The following is a 15269-nucleotide window of genomic DNA, read 5'->3' as shown; positions in this document are numbered from 1 at the left end:
TCTTTTTGTTTCATCTTTAGAGGGCCTGTCTCCCCGTGTGGTCATTAGGACTACTAGTGAGCAGAGAACGACCCAAGTGGTAGCAAAAGAAAAGCCATCTTCTTCCAAACCACTATAAATAACTGTATCCATGGTGAAAACTATGGATAACGTGTGCTGATTAGTTCATACCGAAACTATGTCTCCCCATAAACCCGTTTGATCAAATTTATTTGATCAGTTGTAGGGCGTAACCCCTACCGGCTAGGAGCCTTCTGTATTTACAGAGCTGAAAGTGCCGCATGTATGGCCACACAAGTGGATGCCTTTACTAGCACCTTTTTGTTTTAGAAGCGAAAATCCTTCTAGTTGTTGGGGCAGGAGGTCGGACCTCTTGTAGCACCCCACACACATACGGTTCTTAGTAGAGATACAAAGTTTGCCATTGGGAGTTTTCATGGGGACTGATGCTTGGCTACCCCAAGAAGTGAGTGCCAAGGGTGGAGCTAGTGGGGTCAAGCATCTAAGTATCCACTCTGAATAGCGTAGCCTCAGGGGAAACTCCATGTGGGATCAACAACTATTGTTATGGTCAGCCATAAGAATTGTGCTTGTCTTATTTTGAACTATCAAACATTCAAGACCAAACATTAAAACATTGTGTCGTTTGTGTCTTCAAGTGTATGCAAAACAAATTTTACATCAAACAACACACTTTTCTTTGAGTCATTTTGAGTCTAAACACTTGCAAACATTGAGTCTTCATCAACATTGTGTCCTCTTGTCATGGAATACAGTCGAAATTTCAGATTTGGTCACAACAAACAACTTCACAAATTGGAAAAATTTATAGTCCAACAAACAAGAGCAATCAGTTTCAAAATTCTTGAGCTTCCTAAGTTATTTCTCTAGATTTTCATCTAGCATTCAACCTACCTTTGGGTCTCACAAAGTTCATCATTTCTTTACACCTTGCATTACATTCACATTTATCTAAACTTGAGTCAAAAGGTCGCTTGCTTCTCCTCATCTTACTTTGTCAACATACTACATTCAACAACACATTGCTGAGTGGTCCCTCATCAAGGTCTATCACCTTTGGGTCTCATTTGGTCTTACTTAGAGTCAAGGTCAACTTACCTCATCAAGAGAAACTATCATCTCTTTGGAAGTCACACCTACTCTACTACATACATACTTGGTCTTACACTTTGGACATTGCAAGTACACTTCAGATTCATTTACATTTCATCCAACTCTTGGTCTTTCATATCTTTCCATTTTCATCTAGTCTCACACATCTTGGTCAAGACCTAGTTCATGGTTGAAACTCATTACCAAAAATCTAGGAGAGAAGCTAAAGAGGCTCAAGAGTCTACAAACATGAGTGCCTATGAGTATGACAATGATGTCTTTTTCAATTTTGATCATACTACATTACCTGACATGGATGCCTATAGAAACATTCCAAATGTTGAGCACATGGACACTATAAACAACAATGATACACACAATGACAATATGGACAACATTTCAATACATTTAGCAGAAGTGGAAGACTCCATTATGGATCCCTGTTTCAATAGATTGGTTGAGGAAATAAAAAGGAGGAATAGACAATATTTCTTACAAATGATGGCACAAAGTGGAGCCAAGATACCTCATGATTTTTGACATGTCTCAAATAATGGAAAATAGATCTTTGCAACAAACTCACTCCAACATGGATCAAAGGAGGCCTAATAGTGGATACGATAGAGGACCACATCTTGTGCCTGAATCACCATCATCTTTGTTTCAAAAACCAGAGGTCCCATACACACATGGTCAAGCATATGATACTCACCTTTGCAGACCATTATGGAGGTCTTATGCAGAAAAATATACTCAATCACATACCAATGCTAAGGATCAACCACCAAAGCAATTGGATATCCAAAGGCATGATCAAAATTTGGACACAAGGAAACCCCACGTCAAATTTGGGGGCAACACACTAGAAGAAACTCGTGAAATTCCTATAGAGTATGGTATACATGGACAAAGTAGATATTATACTCCTCATCATGACTCTATACCAAGTGGTCCATATATGAAACATTATTATAGACCTCCTCCATATGAACATGTGTATGATCAATACCATCCATATATGCAACATTCTCCTCCTCCACTGGGTGGCTCAAGCATGGGGTATGGTCCAAGAAGTTGATCTCCACCTAAGAACAATTTGGAACAACAAATCAAGGACTTACAAAAGAAAATGGAGGACATAAATACACCGAAGCCAACTTACACAATGAGAGACATATGTCCTTATCCATTTGACAAGAGCATTCCAATGCCTCCATTTCCTACACACTTTGTGACACCTAAGTTTGATAAGTATAGAGGCAAAGGAGATCCTAAGGCACATATAAGACAATTTTTCACAGCTTGCATTGAGGTAGCAGCAGAAGAGACATATTTGATGATATTATTCCCACAAAGCTTAGGAGATCAAGCTATGGAATGGTTCTCCCAACTTCCATTTGGAATTAAGTCATGGGGTGACTTAGTAGAGGAATTTATCCAACATTTCTCATACAACATAGAGACAGACATATCAGTCACTACTTTGTGCAACACCAGACAAAAGGATGGAGAATCTTTTTCATCATTTTTACAAAGATGGAGAAATCTAGCCAGTAGATGCTCTTGTGAAATTCCACAAAAACAAATGGTAGAGATGTTCACCCAGAATTTTAACAAAGACATTGGTTATGACTTGAGAAAAGATTGTTTGTCCACCTTCAAGGATGTCATTGAAAAAGGCTTAGCGATAGAGAAGGTCCTAATTGAACAAGGAGTCATTAAGATATTCAAAGAAAACAAAGAGGACTTTAAAGGAAAAGACAAGCCAAGATTTTGGAATAAAAACAAGAACACAGTCAATGATGGTGTTGTTGATGCTAATACGGTATGACCAAAAACCATTTTTTTTGGATCAAGTTCTACAAACAATCAAGTGAATACTCAAACAACTTCAAAGTCACAAAGGATGTACACCCCATTGGGAGAACCACTTGAGTCAGTTTTCAAAAAGCTAGTGGCAAACAAGATAATCACAATTCCAAATTTGCCTCCATATGAGCCAAAGGTTAAACCAAATTGGTGGAATGATGATGAATATTGTGAATTTCATAAGAGCAAAGGACATAAAACAGGAAATTGCCATCGACTGAAGAACATCATACAAGATCTTATTGATAGAGGTGACATTGAGATTGAAGGGCATTCATCCAACCAAGAACATGAAATGTTTAAGGAACCATTCCCAAAGCATGACAAGGGAAAAGTTGCAGCCACAGATGACCAAACCAACTATACAAGAGCATCCTATAACTACAATTCAACTATCAATCACATCTCGATGGACAATTATGTCTCTACCATTATCATCAAGGACAAAACACCTGAGAATTCTACCCAAAGACCCAAGATTGTCCTAAAAGGCATCGGATCTTCTTCTGAACCTACCTCTGAATGCAATGTTACAACTCATCGAGGTAAATTCACTTTGCAAGGTGCTCGAGCTAAAAACACCACTTCTTCATCAACCAAACCTGAGTATGACCTTGTAGAATAGTTAGGGAAGACACCCACGCTAATCTCCATCCTTAAGCTCTTATGTATATCCCCCGCACATAAAGCCATTCTTGATAAAATCTTGAGAGACACTACTGTCCCCATTGATCTGAACATGGACCAGTTTAAAGCCATGGTGGGATACCTTTTCATTCCACACTCCCTTACATTCACAAAAGCTGATGACGCCTTTGTAAGTCAGCCACATAATGTACCACTACACATTGAAGCCTTCATTCACAAACATTGAATAAAATGAGTCCTGATAGATGGAGGAGTAGGTCTAAACATTTGTACATTGAGCACTATTAAAAAATTGGGATATTCTGATAAAGTTGTGAATTCTACAAACAAAATTACCATCAAGGCATATGATGATGAAGAGAGTTCATCCAAAAGAACAGTCACCTTGCCTCTCAGAGTTGGGCCAGTTACAAAGGATGTGGTTTGTCAAGTCTTAGACCTGGATCTCACATACAACATATTGCTAGGACGTCCATGGATTCATGAGATGAGCGCAGTCCCATCTACATATCATCGATGTATCAACTTTCCACACAATGGAGTTGAAGTGACCGTCAAAGCGGATCCAAATCCATTCATATATTGCAACAATTTGTGACCTTGATTAGAAATAACAATACTAGTCAATCGAGAGGCTATTCCATCTTCATCATATGTGGATCCACAATCCTTGAAAGCTTCTACATCAAAACAAGTAGAGCACAAAGAAAAGTTCAAGTTTAAAGACTTGGGATGTGGTGAGTATATCTTTCATGTTGATCAACTCCCACTATCTCCTAAGGTATTCAGTTGACAAGAACAATGTACAAACAATTTGCAATGCCAAGGAATTGGGTGTGAACCACCTAGTGTTGTGGCTACTAAGTCTGAATGCAAATCTCCTCTAGTGGTGCAAGCATCTCGTGATATCAATAGTCTTAAGAGTGGTTCTAGCAAAGAATCTATTGAGCATATCGCCATCCCTCTTCAGAACTCACATAGATTTACCATATCATCCACTCATTCCATTTCCACTCCACTTCCAGACTTGGATCAACTAGAATCACAAAAGCCCTCACTTATTGGGGGTCAAAAATCAAGATTTGAAAAGAAAAATCTAAAAGTCAATAATAAAGAAAAGTCCTGTAGTCCAAATCAAAATCAAAAGCTACCAGACTCCACAAAGATCAAAGTCAAGGATAAAAATCCAATGAAGCAAAAAGAGCAAGAGTTGATCTCCACTAATACCAAAATAACTGGGGGCAAAAGTTATACAATTTTAAGTCAAAAAGCATACTTGTTGATCCTATGTCTCCATCATGCTATCCTACTTTCACTTCTTTTCACAATCATAAGCCTTCATTCCTCATCCACTTGTTCCACACATCCATTCCCTTCTAGCGATACATCATGGACCTTTAATGGAGCTTCCTCAAGGGACTTTGTTATTAGGGATGCCCACACTTCTTCAAGTGACACGCATATGGGCAAACATAGTCCACACGCTAGTAATTCTATCTCAATTCCTTCATCAAGGAAGACAGTCACTCGAGTTACATATCATTTAGTCAAGGAATGTCATAGTTACAATCACAAGGTAAAGCCTCGTATATTTGAGGTGGGTGACTTAGTTCTCAAAGAAAATCCTAAAAATCAGCAAGACAGAGAAAAGAAGGGAAAGTTCAAACCAAACTGGCTTGGTCCTTACATCATCACAACAGCATATGGATCTGGTGCATATCAACTCTCAACCATAGAGGGTGAACCTTTGGAGGATCCTATCAACAGCATGCACCTTCGCAGGTTTTACACATAGCTCTTCAGAGTATCCTAATTTCAAAATACAAAAAAATTCAAAAAATTCAAAAAATACAAAAAATTCAAAAATTTCAAAAATACAAAAAAAGCATAAAATTAAAAAATCATTACTTGGTGAAAACCTAGCAAACAGGCACCTTGTGACACACAAAAAAATTGGAAAACAGAAAAACATTTCGTCCAACGGTGAAAACCACTTCGGTGGCGCCCTGGGCAAGTACCATAGTGAAAACTGGGTCACCAGCACCATGCATAGAGACATTGCTCCTCCCTCCTTCAGGATTCCATTTCATCCTTCACTTTGCACATGCTCACAGCCTATTCATCTATAATAAACTTACCCATTCCCATCATGGCTTGTTATTGATCTACCCAAGATTGGTTAGCCATTCATAATAAACATTCCTTTTCGCTCATTTCAATCCATAATAAATCAGCTCCTATCTGTGGCTAAGGCAAATCCTACATCTAGTGATGGGTGTGGAACTAAGATCATCACATGTTCTAAGGAGTACAATTTCTTCCACTTTTCTTTAGTCTATCCATGCACAATCTGCAATAAAGCAACACTTACATCACCAATCCGCAATAAAGTTACGTCTTCTCCACAATAAAGTATCAGTTTCATGGCTCCAGTCAGTTTTAGATGAGACACAGCAGCAACAATGGGCTCCAACAAATCAAATCTTTCAACAGACTCAGACAACATATGGTTCAGTGCTATCTATCATTTTTGTGAAAGTAAACATTATGACCAAAATCAAATAAGACTTATACAGGTGACAAGAGACACTAAAACTTGAGGACTACAGTGGATGTTGGTGTCGAGTCTTGCTTTTCTTTTTTGATTTTATCTTTTGGTGACATGTCTTTTAGCTTTTCTAGGATGTCTCTGACTAGAGATTCTATCTCCAAGATGTCTTTGACTAGAAAGGCAAGGATGGGGTATCGTCACCTATTTTTCTTTTGCTCTTTGTGGATTGTCTCTTAGTAATGCTATGACTTGTCCAAGGATATGAGGACACTGTGAGTCTAGTATGAACTGGGGCATTCCTTGTTTGTGACAATCTTATCTCCATGCAAATGGGTACATTGACTTTCTGGGTCGAACATATGCCTTGATTGCCATAACCTACTTGCCATAATAAAGCTCAATTATGATAACGCACAAGAAGCTCTTTCACTTCCATATCTTCTATCTTTCATCCCCCTTTCTTGATTGACTTCCATCATCCTTCTTGAGTCTGTGTAGCCTGCTATCACATGACTGAGTATAATGACACGCCAAAAACATTTGCATCTCATGTAGTTTGCATCTGCATTATCACATATTAAGCATTTCATACATACCTATAGATATCACAATCGCATCACATCCTGCACACAACACATGTTAGCACATTTTACATTTTCATCATGTAAATAGTTATTTGCATTATCATATTCATCTGCATTTCATACATTCACATTCACATATACATAACATGTAAAATATAAAAGAACAAAAATATTGCATTTCCTCATGTACATATTTGCATCCATATCATAACCATCACATAGAAACATACATCATGAAACATCTCATCACATAGAAATATACATCAAGAAACATACATCACATAGGTACACATGCATATAGCTTTCGCAAGGATGAATCTCATATATATATATATATCAAAAATCATAAGTGTCATGATACAATGATGTCAAAATCATATGGCTACAATCACCCGAAGGTATCTACATCATCATACAAAATAGTACAAGAGTGATACACAGGAACCCACTGATCACTCCTAGCAGTACTGATGGTAATGCTAATCCAATCTATGTCATCATGTCCTATGCCACATGTCCAACCCTCATCTCCAATCCCAGATCCTAGAACACTCATCTCAGTGCATCCCTGTCTCCCTCTCAATCATAAGGAACTAACTCCCCATCGATCGGTATCCTCAAAATATTATATACATCCTCTAAGATGACTGTAATCTCACCCATCGACAAATGGAATGTACATGTCTCTAAGTGCCATCTCTCAACCAGCGTAGTCAGCAAACCTATGTTCGCCCGAAAATCAGGAACATACAAAATGAATCGTAAACCCATAACCTCAATGGCAGCTCGGTCCTTAATGTCATCTTCGGTCGTAACCTTTGAGTCTACGAGAATCTCTCTCATGACTCTAGCATAGGCAAGTACTCCTACAGTCAAGAAAATCAACTATGTGAGTCAAAGTGGCATTCCCCGTTCATCACAAAATGCTGCTTTTTATCTAAGTGCTTATGGTATTCTATCCTAGTGACACTCACTGTTCATCACAAAGTGTTTCTATTTATCCTAGTGGTACTTCCTGTTCATCACAAAGTACTACGTGGTTTTTTTTTTGCACTCACTGTTCATCACAAAGTGCTGCTCATATTTACACTCCCTATTCATCATAAAGTGCTGCTCATATTAGTACTCCCTATTCATCACAAAGTACTATGTCTTAGTACTCCTTGTTCATCACAAAGTGCCTCGATCTATCCTATCCTAGGGCCTCTGCTTGAGTGTATCCTCTTGAGTAGTTTCCTAATTGGCAACATTTGTTCTATCACAGAATTGTCAATCCTAGCCCTATTTGCTATCATAGTCTTCCCTAGAGGACCTGCTTGAATGTATTCTCTCAGCAACTTATCCAATCGACAACGTATGTTCATCATAGAACTGTCAATTCGACCTAGAAGACATAAACGCGCATTCATGACACAAATAGCGCCTAGCCTACCCAGACGTGCCTTGACGTTTTTACCCTGCTTGACATTTTTTTCTAGACATACCTAATGTGCATTTATTGCCCTACCTTGCATGCATTTGTGACAACATTTAATGCACCAAAGTACAAGGAGGTTTTACAGTACTTATCGGCTCTCTTGCATCTACTGGCTTCTGATATCGGTGAATGCAATCGAATCTATGCACCAATGCCATTGTTGTTGAATGATGCTACTCTATTCTCTCTCTGCACTCTGATCTCTTGGATGTGTGGATGACAATGAGGATGTTTTCCCCTCGTGGTCTATCTTATAGACTACCCTAACCCTAGCCCTTGTTTCCCAAGTCAGTCTTCATTATCCCGTGACTCTATCACTCTATTCTATCTAGTCAATCCATTCTAGCCTTTCTTTCTTATCAAGAGATTGTCCATGATCTTTCTAGACATTTTCATCCAATCTCTCGAGGGGGCATATCATTCCCATCTTGGGGCAACATTGTATCAGTTCATCTTATCTTCTTTGAAACAACGCGACAAGCTGCATTGTCTCAAAGAGGGGCAAAATGTAGACACCTAAAATTGTCCAGTCTAATTAAATAAATATTTTTATTTATTTAATTATTTTAGCCTAATTCTTCTATTAATTAAATAAATCATTATTTATTTAATTAATTCATTTATCCTCTTCTAGCCTTATTTCTCATTTAAATAAATACATTTATTTATTTAAATTATCCTTTTCTTAAATTAAATAAATATCTTATTTATTTAATTGATCCCACTTCTTCTATTAATTAAATAAATCTTTATTTATTTAATTAATTCATTAGCCTTTTCTACCCATGACACATGTCATTCATCTCTTAATTCATACACTACCTACCCTCTTATTATTTTCTTATTTCTTCTACCTACCCTCTAATCATAGCCGACCTCTTTTACACCTCTCAATCTTATTCCTCCATTTCATATAGTGTCTTCTATATAAGGAGATGCTTCCTTCATTATCAACCCTAATCAATCTATGCATCTAACTAACTCAATTGTGCACTCGACTACACTACGCCTTTTATATGCGATCCTACTTGCAACCACATTTCCGTTCTTTGTTGAGCTCTTGTGCACATAAAATCTGAGAGCAAATATATCAAGCAAGATCAATGGAGATAGGAAGAATGGAGATTCAAACCCTATTGGACATGTGATGGTATAATCTTTGTGATTTCATTTGATTTGCATTGTCTTAGGTAATCTTCATATGTTATGGTGGATCTTTGTTGTTGTTAGGCTACGGTTTTGTGGTTGAATTTATTTAGTCTTTCATCATTGTTGTTATCCATTTTCACCATAAACACAGGGTAGCCTTAACCAGCTTGCCGAAAATCCTTTAACAGAGTAATTCAAAGCTACTAAGTTCAGAATCCTTTAGCTATTGAGTTCTTGAAATCCTCTAACAAGGTAGCCTTTAACAGGGTTTAACCCTTAACTAGGTGATCCCTAATAGGATCGATTCCTAGCAGAACCTATTGTAATGTCTCTAACTGGACAAGGCTTCTAACAGAGCAGACTTCTAAAGAGTTCAAAAATAGCTTATGGGTATTCATCCCCACCATGGTTTTTCCTAGTTGGGTTTCCACGTGAAAAATATGTATGTCATGTGTGATGCTTTTATCTTGTGATGCTTTGCTATTGTCTGTCAAGCATATGATGGTTCTATGTTTTATGTCTGTCAATAAAACATGTTGAACTAGCTGTTATTATGGTCTGATGATAGATTATTTGTTTATGCATAAGGGTGAAATGGCAGTGTAGTCTCGAGTTGAGTGAAAAGCTAAGTGAGTAATCGGCTAATGCTTGACTCATACATTCTTAGCTTTACCGGTTGCACTCTATTTCAAACTGGTATCACTATCTGCCAGTCATTTGAAGTGTTTGTTGTCAAACCGGTTTTGGATTGGTTTTTTGCCTGTACTGATTCACCCCCACTCTCAGTACCGGTTTGGTACTATTCACTCATCATTGAGTTATCAAGAAGATCAAGATGTTTGGTTCACTTGGTGTAACTGTCAAAGAGGAAATAAGAGGATCTATTGTAGGTTAGATAGTGTAGCATCGTAAATTGTACGCACTTGCTAGGGTGGTACAATTTCACACCTAGTTTAGCACCCGCCTTGGCGCATTTTTCATTTTGCATTGCATTTCCCCTTTAGCACTTAATTAATTAAAGTAATTAGGTCTAAGGTCTTATTTCATCATCTTCCACATCATAAAGTTGGGCCCTTTCATTAAAGTGTGCCCCTTTCATTTTATTCCTCCAATACATCATTTAATCAAAAACCCTAATTAGGTCCTATTTTGAACTTGGGGGCTTGATTTCGGGGGTCAAAACATCTTGAAATCAGCTGTAACTTCAGGATTTGCTCTAAAATCATCATATCCGACGACCCTGAAAATTTGGTGAAAAGTTGTTGGGACCATGGCGCCTGGCGTGCACATGGTCCTGGACATTTTTCCCAAAATTTTAGGAGCATGATCCAATCATAAAATAAATCTTAACCCCAAGAAATTGGCGGGAGATTCAATCTCTAGGTCGGCCGAAAGTTGAAATTAAGACCTAGGGTTTCATATATAAGAGCTCTCTTTCTTCATTTGAAAGGATCCAGATTTTTGGGTTTCAAGGGCCTTCTATGCAGCGAAAGAGTAGATCTTTGAAGACTTCAACAACATTCAACATCCATCCATCAAGCATTCATCAATTTCATTCATCCATTTAGGGCTTTGAAGACATTGAAGAGCAATAGGGGATCAGCGACTGAAGATTGGCTTGTACCCCTCCCTTGGGGTTGGGTATGATTTCATGTTGTTTTCATGTCTTTGCATAAGCTTCATCATATCATTTTTATTCATGCTTTAGATCACTTTGCATCTTGATTTGGAGCATTTACATTATCATTTACAAGCAATTAGGGTTTACTTTCTAGGTTGCTCTAGTTTGCTTACTTGCATTTTAGGATCTTGCACACACACAAGGGCTGCACACACACTACTTTTACAAAACAACTTGGCTATTTGTGGAGGTGGAAATCAACAAAGCGGGGGTTTGACTAAGGCAAAACCCTATATAGCTGCCCACCATACCTTTTCAGATATAAGTGCAGGTTTCAGGATTCGGACGACGCCGCAAGTTGCAGATCCGACGGAAGCAGACTGAGATGGGACAACACACCAAATTGTAGAGAAAAAGACCAAGACAGGGGCGTGGGGTGCCCTGGTCCTGCCAGGACAGGGGTGCTGGGTGCCTTGGTCCCTGGGACAGGGGCACTGGGTGCCCTGGTCCTTCTGTTAGACAGTAATTTTCAGCATTTTTGACAGCTTTTCAGGTTGCAAAACAACAGTTTCCAGAGCAGTTTCAGGTGCAGAATCAGGACAGTGGCGCCCGCGCCCCTGTCCCAAACATTTCCACTCAGATTTTAACCCCAAGTACACATCTGTATTCTCCTTTTATCCTTGTGTTTACATCTTTTCATCACTTAATCTCAATCTTGCAATCTTGTTACTAGTTCATACTTGCACTCTAGGGCTAGTAGTTGAACTTGCATCATTTCATCTTCCAATTACAACAAAGGAATAGAAATCCTAATAGGTAGCCCATGGCTCTCTCTTCCACAAAAAGAAGTAGCCAATTGTGTGATACCTCTAGGCTCTTTCGTATTCCACAAGTGTGTGATTGAAAGTGAGATTAGGGCATGTTTGCCTAGTGTCACTTTTTCCCCCACACATTTTGGTGAACCCGACGTGAATTCCAATCTTCTCTAATTGTGATTTATGTTTTCAAATTTGAGTGTTTATGCTATTTCAAATTCAAATTTGTATTTACAAGTTTTAATTTCTTGCAAAATTCAAAAATTTAGAGGAATTTTTTGCTAAAATTCAAAGTTGAACTTGTGGATAGCTTAATTAATTTCAAATCTGATTTAGGAACTCATTTGAATCATAAATTTCATTTTCTAAAATCTACATTCTAAGTTCTTGCATTGGTTAAAATTAAACATTTCCTTCTATTTTGCATGTGTTATCATTTGAAAAAGGAAAATTGTTGTCATGATGCATTCATTTCATAGATGTGATAATGGGTTAGCTTCCCTTGTTTCAATTTTTCCTTCTCCTAAAGAACCTCCCCCCATCTATAATAACATTTTAGTGCCTAAAAGAGTTGCTACCAATCCCTTTGAGACTCTCCCATGCTCTAAGGATGAAGACTTTAAGAGCGATCTTGACAGTTCTCCTAAAATGTGCCCTTCCTATTTAGCTATCCTAGAGGAAGAGAATGATATCATAAACACCTTTCTTAATGTTACTTCACCTTCCCTACATGATGCCTCTCTAAGTGAAAAGGTATTGATGGACATTGACTTATTTTCTCCTAAAGTTGGTCCTTCCAGTGGGGGCATGTTAGTGCAACAAGAGGTTATGAACACTTCTTTCAAAGATCTCCTTCCTAAGCATGAATATTTGGAGACATATGTTCATGTTCCTCCTAAAAAACACTCCCTTCATGAGGATCCTTTTGTGCAAGAAGATGACATTATCCCTACATTTCCTAGTGATGGCATTTCCTTTTCCAACAAAATTCCCACTAGAGATGATGAGTTAATGATAAATGCTTACCCTTCTCCTGAAGTTTGTCTTACCCATAAGCATCCCTTAGAGAAAGAAGATGAAATAATAAGCAATTTCCTTAATTCTCTCTCCCCTAAAGATCATATTGAACATATTTTGAGGAAAGAGGATGAGTTTAACACATCTATTGATGCTCTCCCTCCTAAGGATGAGGAATTAATAAACAATGTTATCTCCTCTCCCGAAATTGACAATACTTCAAACATTTCTTTCAACAACTTCACTATTTGGGATGAACCATTAGAAGAAGGTATAGATTATTCTCTACCCCTAGCCAAATGGGATGAAATCAAGATGGAAAACTCCCTTGATAGTTTCTCACCTTCCTTGAATCTCAATTATTCTCCCTCTACAAATAAAGCATCTCCCTCTCCTCAACTTGGTTCTACTCATAAGGAAACCCTAGTTCAAAGCAAGATGGTTAACATCTCTTTCAAAGATCTCCCTCTCAAAAGTGAGACTTTAGAGAGTAATGTTGATCCTTCTCCTAGAGAGTTTATTCCCCATGTAGATCCTTTGATGATAGAGGATGATATGACCTTTCCTAGTATTACTCTGCCTACTAGAACATCAATGCCTACCCCTTATCTCTCTCCTAAAATTGATTTAATCCGTGATGAGATTTTAGTGCAAGAGAAGACTATCAATAATTCTTCCAACACTTTTGTTCATTCCTCTAAACCATCTTCAATCAATTTGATACATGTGAATGAAACACCTAACAAACCTCTCTTCACTGTCCAAGGTGCTTGTCCTTCTCAAAATTCTCAACCTTTAAATAAGCCTATCTTAGTGGTCCAAGGTGGTTATGCTAATGATTATTTTTGCACTCCTAAGAAACCTATTATTACTGTGCAAGGAGGTTATTCTACTAAGAGCCCTTATGAGTATGCTAAGCAACTGACTAGAGAGAGTTATCATGCGGTTGCCCATACTTATAATACTAGAAATAATAGGCAACCTAATCCTCCTCCAGTTATCCCAACTTCACTTCCTCCTTCCCAACCTATTCTTCCTCAAGCTCCACGTATTTCACAAGTTCTCTGTAAGGAATATGATCTCATAGAACAACTTAAAGCTACCCCTGCTAAGATATCCCTTTGGGATTTGATCCAAACTTCTTCTGCTTATCATGGAATGTTACAAGATGCCTTGAAATATTTGAATGTTCCTCCACCTAATACATCTAGTAATATAATGTCTTTGGTTAACTCTGTGATGAATCCTAAAGCTCAAATTGTGTTTACTCAAGATGAGTTGCCTACTAGTGAAATTCAACACCAAGGTGATCCCTTGATGATTGTGGTTATCATAAATGACACTGCTATAAGACGAACACTGGTAGATAATGGTTCTGGCCTTAATGTGTGTAGCATTAATCTATTGCATAAGATGAATGTGGATACATCCCTTATTGAGCCTGACTCTCGTCCCATTCGAGGCTTTGATAATGTGGCTAAGTCTTCATTAGGTATTATCACTTTACCCATCACAGTGGGACCTGTTACTTTGCCTACTCCTATCCATGTTATGTTGGGAAATCTAACATACAACTTGTTATTAGGGAGACCTTGGATTCACAGTATGCAAGTTGTCCCCTCTACATTGCATAGACAAGTTAAATTTATTTATAATAATAAGACATATACCTTGATAGGTGATACTAATTTTCAAGCTTGTTTGCAAACATCTACTTCCAAAGGGAGTTCTTCTAAGCCTTCCTCTTCTAGTGATGACTCATTAAACAAGATACCTATGGACGGATCACCACCCTCTGATAATCAAAATTCTTTGGATGAGCCTAAAGTTCCTGAAGAAAATTCTTCTCAACTTGAATCTACACATGAGAGGGCTTTTGATCCTAAGAAGGTTCTTGCAGAAGATGATTGGGGATCTCTTGATTTCAATCCCACCTTTGTAGGTGAGTATAGGGTTCCTCCTAGAGAGCTTAAAGTTAAAAAGAAGGAAGAAACTAAAAATCAATCAATCTTACCTGAACCTATGAACAATAATTTTGTGGCCGCTTCTCAAACTTCTTCTCCTCACACCTTTAATTCTGAAAAATTTGATTCTTTGTCTTATGAAAAACCACCTTTTCTTTCTGAAATGGCTAATCGTTATGGTCGTGGTTTTCACATTTTGGCTAAGAATGGCTATAGTGGAAATGGTTGTGGTGCAAATGAACAAGGAATTAAAGTTCCTTTAGAACATAACATGCATGAATATTCATTTGGACTTGGATATAATCTTTCTAAGCCCACCAAAGCATCTAAAAGACCATCTCTCAATGTGAATGCTATATTTAGTAGTGATGATGATCTCACTTCAACTAAATCCTCTTCTACTTCTATCAACTCTCATTCCCCTCATAAGGAAATCTTGGCAATGAACAAATCTCTTTATG

This window comes from Cryptomeria japonica, chromosome 7, assembly GCF_030272615.1.
Source record: "Cryptomeria japonica chromosome 7, Sugi_1.0, whole genome shotgun sequence".
Taxonomy (NCBI): Eukaryota; Viridiplantae; Streptophyta; class Pinopsida; order Cupressales; family Cupressaceae; genus Cryptomeria; species Cryptomeria japonica.
Note: the sequence above shows the minus strand (reverse complement) of the source record.